General features: G+C 36.5%; 1 pseudogene; it reads left to right on the top strand.

The window, feature by feature from the left end:
- LOC140517989 (aurora kinase A-like) overlaps positions 1–14,466 on the top strand; it is a 29,151-nt pseudogene extending 14,685 nt beyond the window's left edge.
- Positions 14,467–15,311: the final 845 nt, after the last annotated feature.

Raw genomic sequence — 15,311 nt, 5'->3', positions numbered from 1 at the left:
TTCATAGCAATGCAAGAACCTAAAAAATTCCCAGTGGACTACTGAGGCAAAATGCCTTCCACATTCAGAGATATAACTATGAAATTGGATCGCAGAATGAAGCAGACCATTTTCTTTTGTGTTATATAATGTTTTGTTTTGTTTTATAGTTTTTCCCATTCATTTCAATTCCTCTATTCAACATGACTAAGGTGAAATTGTATTTAATAGGAATGTATGTCTAGAACCTATTTAAAATGGCAAGCCATCTTGGGGAAGGAGTAGGGAAAGAAGGGGGAAGGAGGAAGAGGGAGGGGAAAGAATATAAGATATATGGAAAGTAATTGTAGAACACTGAAAACAACTAAAATAATTATTAAAACATAATAATATCATAAAAACATCTACCTAAAACCAAAAGTGAGTATCATATGCAATGGTGATACACCAGAACTTTTTCTAATAAATATTGGAGTAAAGCACAAATGCCCACTCTGTCCACTATTATTGGTTATAATTCTGTAAATACCAGCAATTATAATAAGACAAGAGAAAGAAGTTAAAAGAATAAAAATGGGTAAAGAGGTGATAAAAACTATTTCTGCTTGTTGATGAAATGATAGTTTATTTGGAAAACTCCATCAGCAAAGATACTAATTGAGTCAATAGCTTCAGCAAAATTTCAGACCACAAAATAAATCCTCAAAAAATCAATAGCATTTCTGTATAATAATAACAAAGCACAAAAACCAATAATAGACAGGGAAATTCCTGTCCAAGCCTTCCAAATAATTACAAAATGCATAAAACATCTGGGAATTAAACCCCCCAAGAACACAAAAAAACCTTGTACATATTCAATTATAAAGCATTTCTTCAAGAAAAACGAACAACCTAAATAGCTGAAAGAATATTCATTGATTATGGCTAGGCTGAACCAACATAATAAAAATGACAAAACTACAAAAATTAACTGATACTTTTAATGCTATACCAATCAAATTACCAAGGGAAATAATTTACAGAGCTTAAAAAAGTACTAACTATATTCATTTATTAAACAAAAGATCTAGAATATCAAAGAAAAATAAGAAAAGAAGTAAGGACAAAGATAAAATGGAGCTTCTAGACCTCAAACTATATTATAAAGCAGTAGTCATCAAAACCATCTGGTGTCAGAAAACCAAGAGATAGATCGGTGGAAAAGTAGACAAAGGAGCTTCAGAAACAAGAGAAGTCAAAAACCAGTGCTTGATAAAGGGCAAAATATCAATCACCTAAGGAAAAATTCCCTCTTTGATAAAAAAAAACTGCTGGGAAAACTGAAAAACAGTCTGGCAGAAATTAGGTTTAGACGAACACCTTATACCAATCCCATAACATAATCTAAATGGATAAACGACCATAATGTTAATGATCATACTATAAAAAATTAAAAGAGAAACAGATTATATACCTCTTACAGCAATGGGTAAGGGATATATTCTTAACCAAACAAGAGATAGAGGCAATCACAGAAGATAAAATAGATAACTTTGATTACTTAATCTTCTGCACAGACAACATTAATTAATACAGGATAAGAAGGGAGGTTGTCAAATGAGAAAAAAGTTTTGCATCAAATTTTTCTGATAAGGGTTTGGTATCTAATATATGCAAACAATTAACAAACATATAAGGCTAATAGCCATTCCTCAAAAGATAAATAATCAAAGGATATTCTTCTCAAAACGAAGAACCACAAAGCACTCATGACCACATGAAAAAATATACCAAGTGACTAAAACTAAGAGAAATGCAAATCAAAGCAACTCTGAGGTTTCATCTCACACCTTGAAAAATTTCAAAAATAACAAAAAATATCGAGTCAATGTTAGAATAGTTAGAGTAGTTGCAGAAAGACAGGCACACTAATGCATTGTTAATAGATCTATGAAGTAGTATGAACATTTTGGAAAGCAATTTGGAATTATGCAAATAAAGTAACTAAAACATCCATACCCTTTGCAGCAGACACTGAGCTTATATAAACCCCAGGGAAATTATCGATAAGAAAAATAATTCCCATGTACTCCAAAATATTTATAGCAGTAGTTTTGGAGATAATTAAGAACTGGAAACAAAGTAGATACCTATCAGTTGGGGAATGGCTAAACAAATGTGCTACATGAATGTAATGGAATATTACTGTGCTGTAAGAAATGATGTATATAATGAATACAGAGAAGTATGAAAAGATCTTTATAAACTTATGCAGAGTGAGGTAAGCAGAACCAAGAAAACAACATGCACATTAACTACAACAATGTAATAAAAAGAACAATAACAAAAGAACAAAAGTAAATGTAACAAAATTATAAGATCAAGTGACTCAAATGAATGGTTCTGAGAAGGCACCTCCAACTTATTCCCTGTGTAGAACAATAGTTGTTACACATTTTTGGGGACTTTTTAAATGCATCCATTATTTGTGCTGACTTTTTTTCCTCTCTCAAAAAAAATACTATTTGTCATATGAGATGGTTTCAGGGAGGTGGGAATGACACATTTGATACTATAGTGGTGTAAGAAACAGAAACTATCAATAAAAAATTTATTTAAAAAAAATTAAAACTGTACACCAAAATAAAGTCCAAATAGGTACACAATTTAGATATAAAGGCTAATATTATAAACAAATTAGGGGAGCATGGAATAGTTCATCTGTCAGATTTATGGAGAATAGAGGAATTATTGACCAAACAAGAGATAAAGAGCATTATGAAATGCAAAATGGATAATTTTGATTACATTAAATTGAAAAGGTTTTACACAAGCAAAGCCAATGCAACCAAGATTAGGAGGGAAAGAGAAAACTGGGAAAGAATTTTTACAACTAGTGTCTCTGATAAAGGCCTCATTTCTAAAATATATAGAGAACTGAGTCAAATTTACAAGAATATGTCATTCCCCAATTGAAAAATGGTCAAAGGATATGATAGTTTTCCCAGGAAGAAATTAAAGCTATCTATAGTCATATGAAATAAAAATGCTCTAAATCACTATGGATTAGAGAGAAGCAAGTCAAAACAATTTTTAGGTACCATATCACACCTGCCAGATTGGCTAACATGACAAAACAGGAAAATAACAAATGTTGGAAAAGATGTGAGAGAGTTAATTAATTAGTATTCATTGTTGGTGGAACTGTGAGCTGATCCATCCATTCTAGAGAACAATATGAAACTATGCCCAAAGAACTATAAAAATGTGCATACCTTTTGAACCAGTTAAAAACCACTTCTAGGGCTGTATCCCAAAAAGATCATACAAATGAGAAAAGGACCCACATGTATAAAAATATTTATAGCAGCTCTTTTTGTGGTGGCCAAGAACTGGAAATTGAGGGGATGCCCATCAGGTGGGGAATGGCTGAATAAGGTGTGGTACATGAATGTGATAGAATACTATTATGCTATAAGAAATGATGAACAGGTGGACTTCAGGGAAAAAAAAACCCCTGGAAAGTTTTAGATGAATTGATGTTGAATGAAGTGAGCAGAACCAGGAAAACACTATACATAACAAGAGCCATAGTTTGTGATGATGGACTTCTCAGTAATGCAAGGTTCTAAAACAATTCCAAAGGGCTCATGATGGAAAATGCCATCCACATCCAGAGAAAGAACTGTGGAGTCTGAATGCAAAGTGAAGTAGACTATTTTCTTTTTGTGTTTTGTTTTGTTTTTTTCTTTCTCATGGTTCCTCCCATTTGTTCTAATTCTTCTATACAATATGGCTAATGTGAAAATATATTTAATAGGAATGTATATGTAGAGCTTATTTCAGATTGCATGCTATCTTGGGGAAGGGGAAGGCAAGAGAGGGGGCAAAAATTTAAAACTTATGGAAGTGTTTAAAACTAAAAATAAATAAATTAACTTAAAAAATTAAATTAAAGTGGGAATAAGAGCACCTACTTCACTGAGTGGTTGTAAGGATTAAATGAGAAAACACGTGTAATTCTTTGCAAATCTTAAAGCACTATATAAATACTAGCTATATAATTATCATCATCATCATCACCATCATCATTATCATGTTATTATTATTATCATCATCCAAACAGTAAGTAAACAGGCATTGCCAATAAGATAAGAGCTTTCTTTTAATTTACATTTTTGTACAGAGACATACCGTTCAGATTATTGTGGGCAGCTGGATGAACACCCTACTGAGTTAATCTATTGCATTCAGAGGATTTAAAACTAGAAGGGACCATGAAGGTCATCAAGGCCAACTCCCTTATTTTACAGAATAGGAAACTGAGACACAGAACCATATGATTATTTTCCCAGGATCCCACAGTTAGTAAATGTCTGAGGCAAAATTTGAACTCTGGTCTTCCTTGCTGTAAGTCTATGGCTGGATCCTACTGCGCCACCTCACTGTCTTTTACTTTATTATAGTATAAACCTTGAACTGCCAATGCTGATAAATAATGAGCTGAGCCTAGAATTGATAAGGACATGAAAATGAGCTGGATTGCATTCTAGAGATTTCATAGCTCTTTAGGTAATTGCAAGTTTCTCCCTGCCCCCAAAACCCAAGGTGCAAAACAGAATACTACAAAGAAGCTAAATATCAGGTGACTCAGTGGGTAACAGGAAGATCCATAGTAAGTGTGTGAGCAGGCTCTGTGTTGTATACATAGCACACAACCAGTAATGCTTTCCATGTAAGTAACTTCCCCTTTATGGGCCTTAGTGTTCTCTCTCAAATGGAGATGTTAGACTAGATTAGTCTCTAAGGTGCCTCCCAGTTTGAAATCTCTGATACCATGATCTTAAGTCATCTAGAAATCTAAACTGTCTTGGATTTAGATGTCAGAAATCGCATATGTTAAACATGACCAAAAACCTAACTATGGCTTCTGAACATTCAGAATGGTAAAAAAATCAAGGGGAGCATCTCTAACAAAGAGGAAATGACAAGCAAGGCATGGAACTTATTCTTCATGTCTTGGGTTTTCAGAAGCTTTTGATCTTAAGAGTAAGATGTACCAAAATATAGCAGGATGATCTGAGTTCAATTTCAACTGTGCCACCAACTCTCTCTGTGATTTTACATATATTATAATGTCCAGGTTGAAAAGGTAGAGGGTGGTGGTGAAGATCAGTCCTTCTCTAAGAGACAGTGTAACATAGCAAGAAGAACTTTTGTAAAACAAGGAGGCTGAACTTGGTTAGTTTCTGAATTCCCTTCCAACTCTCCATCTATGGTTCTGTCTAAGATTCCATAATCCTAATAAATGTAATCCTAAAAAAAAAAATAAATCCTAATAAATAAAATAAGTCATTCCCCACTATAAAAGTAATCAAATCAAAAGAAGAAATGCAAACTATCAAAAACGACACAAAAGAATACTCCTAATTTCTAATAATAAGAGAAAAGAAAAACACTTAAGTTTTACCTCCAGCCTTTTAGATTGGCAAAGATGAAAAAGAAAGAAAATCTTTGATGTTGGAGAAGCTATGGGAAGACAGGAGTATTAGGCATTAACGATAAAGTTGTAAATTGGTCTAAGTGCTCTGGATAACAATTTAGAAGTGTATTAGAAAAACACGATGATAACATACATCATAGTTACCCCAAGGAGGAAAATCTCCCATATATTCTGAAATTTATAGTAACACTTCTTATGATAGCAAAGTGGATACCTATCAATTGGGGAATAGCTGAAAAAAATATGGTATATGAATGTAATGGAATATCATAATGCTATATGTAATGATGAATATTAACAGTCTTGAGAAACTTGGGAAGACTGGTATAAGCTGATGCAAAGCTAAGTAAGTAGAACCAGGACAGCAATTTACACAATGACCAAAATAATGTAAAGGAGTATGGTGTGGTGGAAAGTGAGCTGGCTTTGGAGTCAAGAAGACCTGAATTCAAGTGCTGTCACTGACACATACTGGTTGTGTGAACAAGTCCCTTAACCTCTCAATGCCCCAAAAGAAGCTCCAAGACTCTAAGATTCAGAGCACTTGCATATCTGAATTGGTAGAGGGAGGATTTTATTTGGAAGTACAGGAATAGAACTGAGAGTGGTCAAGAACCACAAAGGGAGAGGAAACAAAATTTTGCTCCTGCTGAGGGACACATAGTATTGAGATATGAAATAACATGTCAACAAATGAAATGAGATTACTAAAATTCTGGATGACAGAGGTCAAATTCTAATAATAACAACAATAACAACCACCTACATTTTGATCACTTTAAAGTTTACTTCATTATCTCCTTTGAGTCTCATAACAATACCAGCAAGGAAGACAAGAGTTCAATACTAACATATGATTAGTCAAATGTGAGAGGAAAGTAATAGGAATTCAGAACTGATTGACCTATCAAACCTACAGAATGGCCATTGATGTTTTAATGTTCACTTGGAAAGAGAACTCTAGTCAAGTGCCTTAAGAATTCGTGCTTAGTTTGGCAATGTGCCATTCATCGTTTTTTATCAATAGCTCAAATGAAAGTATAGATCACATACTTATCAAATTTGCTATTCACATTAAGTAAAGAGGGATAGCTCAAACTTCAGGTGACAGGGGTTGTATGTAAAAAGACCTTGACTGGCTAGAATACTAAGAAAAAAATCTCATGAGATAAAATTTATAAGAGTGAAATGTAGAATGCTCAAAGGACTATCAAACTGTGCATACCTTTTGACCCAGCAATACCACTACTGCATCTGTATCCCAAAGAGATCAAAGGAAAAGGAAAAGAATCCATCTGTACAAAAATATAGCAACTTTTTGTGGTGGCAAAAAATTGGAAATTGAAGGGATACCCATCAGTTGGAGAATGGCTGAGCAAATTGTGGTATATGATTTTGATAGAATAACACTGTTCTATAAGAAATATATATAATTGCTATAAGAAATGATGAAGGGGATGGATTTGGAACAACCTGGGAAGATGTATATGAACCAAGACAGAGTGCAGTGAGCAGAACTAGGAGAAAATTATACACAATAACAGCAAAGTTATAATGATAACCATCTGTGAAAGACTTAGCTACTCCAGTCAATACAATAACCCACTAGAATTCCAAAGGACTCATACTGAAAAATATTATCTATTTCTAGAGAAAGAATAACGAACTCTGAGTAAAGACTGAAGCAATTTTATACTTTATTTTCTTGTTCTTTTTGCAACATGGTCAATATCAAAATATATTTTGCATGACTTCACATATATATATAATGGGTATCATAATGCTTGTCTTCTCAATGGGTAGGGTAGAGTATAGAGAGTGGAAGAGAATTTGGAGCTAAAAATTTGTAAATGAATGTAAAAAAATTAAAATTAAAGATAAACGTAGAATCCTATGCTTGGGTTCAAAAAAATTCTTGCATACAAGATGGATGAAGTATGTCATATGTCAAAACAATAATTTGTTTTCAAAAGAACCAAAGATTTTAGTGAACTACAATTACAAATGAATTGACAATGCAACCTGGCAACTGAAGGAGCTAATGCAATCTTTAACTGCATTAAAAGGGGCATAATGTGCAAAATTAGGCAAGTGAGAACTCTGCCCTGGTAAGACCACATTTTGAGTATTGTGTTCAATTCAGGGTGCCACATTTATAAAAAGACATGATAGGCTAGAGAATATCCAAAGGAAGGTGACAAAAATGGTTAAGTGACTTAAGATCATGTCAGTGAAGAAAATGGAGATGGATATATGGCATAGAGAAGACTTAGGGGCATCTCATAACTACCTTCACATCTTCGCAACCTATTAAAGGGAAGAGGGATTAGATTTGTTCAGTGTGGCCCCCAGAATGCTGAACTAAAGAGACATGGGAAGAATTTGGAAAGATTAGATTTAGGCCTGATATAGGGAAAAACTTCCTCACAATGAGAGCTTTCCTAAAGGGGGATGGGCTGTCCTGAGAAGTAGTGAGTTCCCTTCATTGGAGAGCTTCAAGTAAAGGTTGCGTGACCAGTTTTTGAGGCTGCTGTGGAAGGAATTCTCAAGTACAAGTTACACAGGATGGCCTTAGGTCCTTTCAACCTTTAGATTCTCTGAAGCCAATTCATTCCTTAATTACCAACTGATGATGGTAACTCTCAGATCTATATCTTCAGCTCTGACTTCTCCCTTCTGCTCCAATCCCACCACTCATTTTAAGAAATTACTCCAAAGAATGCCACTCAACATATACCATTCTTTAGCTTTCCTCCCTTCCAAATATTTCCCACATGTGCATGTCTCATTATGACTCTGTATGCATTTCTGGTGTTTACCTCTATCTGAAAGGCCATCTCTAATGCTAGTTAGTTGGTGGGGATTTGCTACAGAAAAAAGTGTAGTTGGTATGTCCATATTGCGCATGACTGTGTGAGAGAACATAGAATATAAGAATGGAATAAACTCTCACCACTCTCTTCACAAAGGAAATCACAAGACAGTGAGAATTTTTGCCAATTTGGGAATAAAATAGAGAAAGAGATCCGCCTCTGATTTCAGTGACACAAGAAATCACAGAGATTTGTCTGGCATACTGAGAGGTTAGATGACTTGCCTAGGGTCACACAGTCAGTGTGTGGCAGAGGCAAGAATTGAAAGCAGGTTTTCCTGGTTCTGAGACCAGCTCTCTAGTCACTAAAGCTCAATGCTTCAACTTGAAAGCCTATACTATCTGGGATTACCATCCAAGTACTCACCAAACCCAACCCTGCTTAGGTTCTGAGATCAGATGATATGGATCACGTTCTGGGTGGAATATGGGCCTAGATATCTGAGAATTGTGAATGAAAGGTCGACTAAGAGAGGAATATTTAATAACTATTCTGTAAGCTGTGGTGCTCTGGATTTTACACCTTCTCTCTCAGCATACATTTCTGAGTCCCTTTCCTGTTTTCTTCTAAACAGACACATACAGATAATCAGATTGTTATTCATTTATTCAATCATTCAGTAAATATTTAGTCACTGTGATTGAGCCTGGAGAGAAATGCAAAGTGTAGGTAAGACATGGTCCCTGCTCTCCTAATACTTACAATCCAGCAGGAGGATAAGACACAAACATAAGTAACTAAGCTAGACAACATTACGCATTTAAGGCACTAAGAAGATGCCCCTGCCCAAAAAAAAGCTATATAAAATCATTGCTGGCCTGGAGTTTCAGGGAAGACTTCATGGAGAATGTGTATCTTGTGAAGGGAGGAAGAAAAAGATAGCATTTGATGTTAAAAATTGTTTTTACATGTAATTGGGGGAGGGGGGAAGAAAATATTTGAAAAAAAAAGAAAATATGCATCTGAGTTGAGTTTTAAAAGACGGAAAGGAATTCAGCCAGTGAAAAGAAAAAGGGAAGAATTCTAGGCATGGTGAATAGTGGGAACAAAGGAGTGGGAAAGTGAGGATGGGCAATGCTTATGGCATATTTTAAACTAGCTTGATAGGAGCATGGGGAAAGAGAAGACTGGACATGTGACAGATGTTATATAAGTAGAATTTCCAGTACTCAGTGGCTGATTGGATGTAAGAGACATCAAAGACAAAGAAATTGCCAAGATTTTGAACTTGGATTTATGAAGTGGTATCCCAGACAGACAGCCTAAAAGTCAGATTGGGTTGAGAATCACCTCTAATAGCAAACAGCAAGAAAATACAAATTAAAGGAAATTCATGAGATAACAAGGATTTGCTAGAATGGAATCATAGGATTTGAAGCCAAAAAGGTCACTATCATTTAGTCTAATTCCCTCATTTTCCAGAAGATGAAATGGAGTCCCAGTAACAGGGATAACTTACCCTATGTCCCATAGTGTAAACAGAGTCGAAATTTGAATCCAGGTTCATTCACCCTTAACCCCATGCTTTGTCCAATATATTTCCTGCTGCTTCCATTGCCTACAATAACCAAGCATATTGCAAATAGAAAGAAAAGTAACCACATCCTAAGTAACCACCAAGACAGTGTTTTCAAAGGGCAGCTTGCATGGAAGCTTTCTGAAAACTTCCTAAAAGGATTACGTGCACCAAAGTTCTCCCATACCTCATTGTATCATGGATGAATGGAGAGACAGATGGAGGAAAAAGCATTAATTAAGTGCTGAGCAGTTATTATGTGCTGAGCATTATGCTAAATGCTTGGGATACAAATAGGAAAATCAAGATAGTACCTTCCCTCAAAAAGTTCACACTAGAATTGGGGACAACAATTTTTTAAAAAAACATAACCATTTACTTTACTTTATTTTTGAAATTAATTTATTCATTTTTAGTTTTCAACATTCACTTCCACAAGATTTGAGTTGCAAATTTTCTTCCCATCTCCCACTTCGTCCACCCCAAGACAGCATGCATTCTGGTTATCCCTTCCCCCAGTCTGCCCTCCCTTCTATCACATCCCTCCCTTCTCTCATCCCCTTCCCCTCTATTTTCTTGTAGGACAAGATAGATTTCTGTACCCCATTGCCTATATATCTTATTTCCCAGTGGCATGTAAAAACAATTTTTAACACTCACAACAATTTTTTTAATTCAGTTGCAGAGGAGATGGAAAGGCCCAGAAATCTTAAAGATTCAGGAAGGGGCAGAAGACAAGGTCTAGGGGTGCTTATGTTGCATCAGTAGGCTCAGTGTCACTGCCAGGGGTCTTCAGGGTAAGTAGTCTTCCATCTCATTGGAAGAAATAGAGATGGCCACCCCCACCCAATGAGATGGGTTCTGGGACAGTCCAGAAATGGGAGAGAAGGTGAAGGAAGCAAGGGAGAAAGAGTATCCCTGGGTGTTGCAGATTCTTCTTCCTCATGGCCATCCTATATATGTTCAGGGACTCCCCAGGACTGGGAGAGAAAGCCAAAACTAACTGGGTCTGACATCCAAGGACTGGCCTGAATAGATTTGGGGAGACTCAGCTCCAGAGGGCTGGCCACTGGCTGATTAATATTTTGAGACAGAGAAGCCAATCAATCATAATGTGGAGAAGATGTATCTGTGTCAGTGAAAGAAACACCCATACCACTGACAGTGAAAATCCTAGGAATATCCTTGGATTAAAAGGGCTGACTCCTACTGATCAGTTGGGACACAATTTCCTTAACACAGACTTCCACCTCACACATAGGAGATCACATCAAAAACTGCTAATCAGTAGTAATAAAAATACACATTAAAACAATCCTCAGTTTTCACCTCACACCCTTCAAAATGGCAGAAATGATCAAAGAAGGAAGCAGTTCATGTTGGAAAGGCTATGGAAAGGCTAGCATGACCTCTCTACTCAGATGCTTACTAGCTATATGACCCTAGGCAAATTAATCAAACCTTTCCTAACTTCAATTTCTTCATTTGTCAACTGAGCATAATGAGAGTACCTACCTCATGGTCTTGTTGGGAGGGTCAAATAAGATAATGTATGTTATGTGTTAGGAAACTTGACTCTAGTCTCAACCTTACATTCCAACATTATTTCAAACTGTGCCCCTACAAACACTATATTCCAGCAAAACCAGACTTTGAGTCGTTTCCAAAATTCATCTGACCCTGTTTTTCCACTATGCATTCATGCAGGCATTCTTCCATACCAAGAACATACTGTCTCCATTGCCTCATTGCCTAGAGTTAGAAAGACCTGAGTTCAAATCCAACCTCAGACACTTACTAACTGTGTAACCATGAGTGACTCACCTAATCTCTGACTCAGTTTCCTCAACTATAAAATATGGGTGATAGCATGACCTACTCCCAGAGTTGTGGTGAAGATCAAATGAGATAATAATTGCAAAGCGTTTAGCACAGTGCCTGGCACATAGTAGGTACCTCACAAATGCTAGTTCTTTTCCTCACCTGTTAAAATCCTTCCCATCCTTCATGAGCAAGCTTAGGTACCATGTAACCCTCTCTGATGCCCCCAAATGAAAGAGATTTGTCACCCAACAAATGTTTCTAGCACACTTAGGATTTCACCCTTACTCATATTATATTCTCCCTTTTATAATATTTATTTGTCTATATATCCTGCCCTCCCTGCTTCCTGAGTGTAACTCTGTTCTCATTCATCTATGTTTCCTTGCCCTACAAGCAATGCCAATGATGGATTATCTTTATAGTCAAGAAATTACAGGAACATATGCTGAGAAGTCAGTGAAAAGTGTGAAAGATCCAACACAAATTCTATAACAAAATACAGTGGTCACCTGGGAAACAGTGAGAGTTAGGAGGGGTAAGGTTGTAATAACTGCAAGAAAAAGCTAAATGAATAATGCAAATAAGTCATTTCATAAGATCACAGACTTAGAGCTCACAGGTACTTCATAGGTCATGTCATCCATCCCTCATTTTATAGATCAGAGCCAGAGGGGGAAGGGATGGGGAAGGAAACATGGCCACTGCACCTTTTATGTGCCAGGCACTATGCTAAGTACTTTACAAATATTTTCTCATTTGATCCTCACAACAGCTCTACAAGGTATCATTATGATCCCTATTTATACAGATGCATAAATTGAAGCGGACAAAAGTTAACTGACTTGTCAAAGGTCACACAGGCAGTAAATGCCTAGGCTGCATTTGAACTAAGGTCTTCCTGACTCCATGCCTGGCACTCCATCCATTGTGCCCTTTAGCTTCCTCTATGATTGAAAGGACTTGCCCAGGGTCACACAGGCAAATAAGCAGCAAAGCTGAGATTCAAACCAAAGCCAGAACCTTTTCCACTAGACCATAGTGTCTCAAATGAATAAAGGAAGGAAGGAAGGAAGGAAGGAAGGAAGGAAGGAAGGAAGGAAGGAAGGAAGGAAGGAAGGAAGGAAGGAAGGAAGGAAGGAAGGAAGGAAGGAATTCCCCAAATATATGTTTGTGTAGGAGAAAGAACAAGGACCTGGGAAATACTTCCTTAAGCGAAAAAAGATTTTGCATTCAGATGAACTCTGGCTTCTAGTTTACCTCTGATAAGGACTTGTACAAGTCATGTTTCCCCAGGAGGGTATTTCCTGAATAATTTCCCATAATTGCCTGTACAACTTGTTCCCAATCCCCCACCATGATGGGAATGAAATGCCAACCAAGTAAAGAAGTTGCTGGGGCTGAATGTGGAGTCAGAGACATTTATATGTGCAATGGATGAAATGGATGTCTTGGGCTTGAATCTGAATTCACCATTTACAAGCTGTGTGACTTCATCTCTCTAGATCTTAGTTCTCTCAACTATTAAATGAGTGGGTTGTTTAATCCAGGAGTTTAATCTCTCTGGGGAAAAGCAACATGGGAAAATCTTTTAAAAAAATCTGTGTCCGGACCTAGCAACAAGACAACAACTCCACTTGGGGAAGGTCCAAAAAAGTGTGCCTGTGACTCAGCAGATTTCTTCTCAGAACGGGTTACCTGCAAGTAGTGAGCAAGCTCACCTCTTCCGAGTTTTTCCCCAGGCACAAAAGAATGTCTCTAGTCATGTGACCAAAGCACTTCAGCGTCAACAGCGAAACAGAGTCAACACCGAAATTACAGCCAGCACCTGTAATTTATCCTACATCAGAACTACCAAATAGCACTTTTAAACACTGAACAATCTCAGACAACAGTGTCTGCAAGTATTCCTGGAAAGGGAGAGACAACAAGGCAGAAAAAAATACAAGGAAACAAACAAGAGAAAGGCAGTGGGCATTGGATGACTTTGAAATGGGTCACCCTTTGGGAAAAGGAAAGTTTGGAAATGTTTACTTGGCAGCGCAAGTTTATCCTGGCACTTAAATACCTTTAAGACCCAAATGGAGAAAGCAGGAGTTGAACATCATCTGGAGAAGTAGGAATACAACCTTATGTTAGGCATCCTAATATGCTGAGATTATACGGTTATTTTCATGATGCCACAAGAGTTTACCCAGTTCTACAATATGGACCTCATGGAGAAGTCTATATGAAGAGCTTCAAAAGCTTTCAAAGTCTGATGAACAAAGAACAGCTACTTATATCACAGAGCTGGCAGATCCCTTATCATACTGCCACTTCAAAAAAAAAAAAAAAGGTGATTTATCAAGAAATTAAACCAGAAAACTTACTATTAGGATCAGATGGAAAGCTGAAGATTGCAGATTTTGGCTGGTCAGTTCATGCTCCACCAGCTGGGAGGACAGCTCTTTATGGAGCCCTTGATCATCTAGCTCCTGAGATGATTAAAGGCAGGATGCACAATGAAAAGGTGGACCTATGGAGTACTGTACTATTAATTTCTGGTTGAAAAATCTCCTTTTGAGGCAGAAACATATCAAGAAACTTACAGAAGCATTTCAAAGGTTGGATATAAATTCCCTGACTTTATAACAGAAGGGTCTAGGGATCTCATTTCAAGACTTTTGAAGCAAAATTCTTACCAGAGGCTGATACTAATAGAGCAACTTGAACATCCTTAGATCATAGCAAATTCTTCAAAATCATCAAGCAGCCAAAAAAGCAAAGAATCAAATAATATAAAATCTTAAGATCCTTTTCTTCTAGGAAATTTTAGCCAAGGTCACTGTGTTACCATACAAGAAATACTACTAAAATATGATATAGTTTTGAGAAATTGCCTTCTGTCTGGGCTTTTGAGGGTGGGGGAATTAACTTGAATAGTCAATACTTTAACTTGCACTAGTTGTAATCTTCAATTCTATGAGGTGAGGAAACTCAACTACACTTAAACATCATTCTGAAGTAAGACAGTTGAGACAATAAAAGCACACACAAATTCCTATTGCTTATTGGCTTAGTCATCTGAGGCAGAGTGACACAGAAGAACTGCCAAAGAGCCTATGTTAGAGTGCCCTAGATACAAAATGTCGAATTTGCTGAGATACTTGGACTACAGCTGTTCTCTTCTCAGTGTCTTTTAAAGGACAGGGCAATAACTTCCCAATAATCCTAAGTGGTGGTGGTGGTGTTTTAATTTATTGGGCAGATAAGGCTTTTGTAATGTGGTCTAAATCTGAACCAAACTGGTAAATCCCTATGAATGCTGATTTTCTTTTCTATACTGTTCGAATGTTGACTGTCCAACCAATTTATTAAATAAAGACGTGTTTAAAAGTATGTTCTTTGTACTTGTTGGATAAGAATGGAAGAACAAGAATATTATTAGGATAAGTATTTCTTGTAGCTGCATCCAATTGATATTTTAAGGGTTTGGTATACTTTATAACTAAGCAAGCTCTGCTAGAAAATGCACAGGATTGATAGTTGGCAACTGTATTGTTACCTATGTATATTTAGGAGTAATGTCTTGCAAAGAAAGACTACTTAAACTGTAACCAACTCATAAAGTTTTTATAAATGCAACAGAATCATT

The sequence above is a fragment of the Notamacropus eugenii genome, chromosome 1, assembly GCF_028372415.1.
Source record: "Notamacropus eugenii isolate mMacEug1 chromosome 1, mMacEug1.pri_v2, whole genome shotgun sequence".
NCBI classification, from domain to species: Eukaryota; Metazoa; Chordata; class Mammalia; order Diprotodontia; family Macropodidae; genus Notamacropus; species Notamacropus eugenii.
The sequence above is the reverse complement of the archived record's forward strand: the minus strand, read 5'-3'. Positions and strand labels throughout refer to the sequence as shown.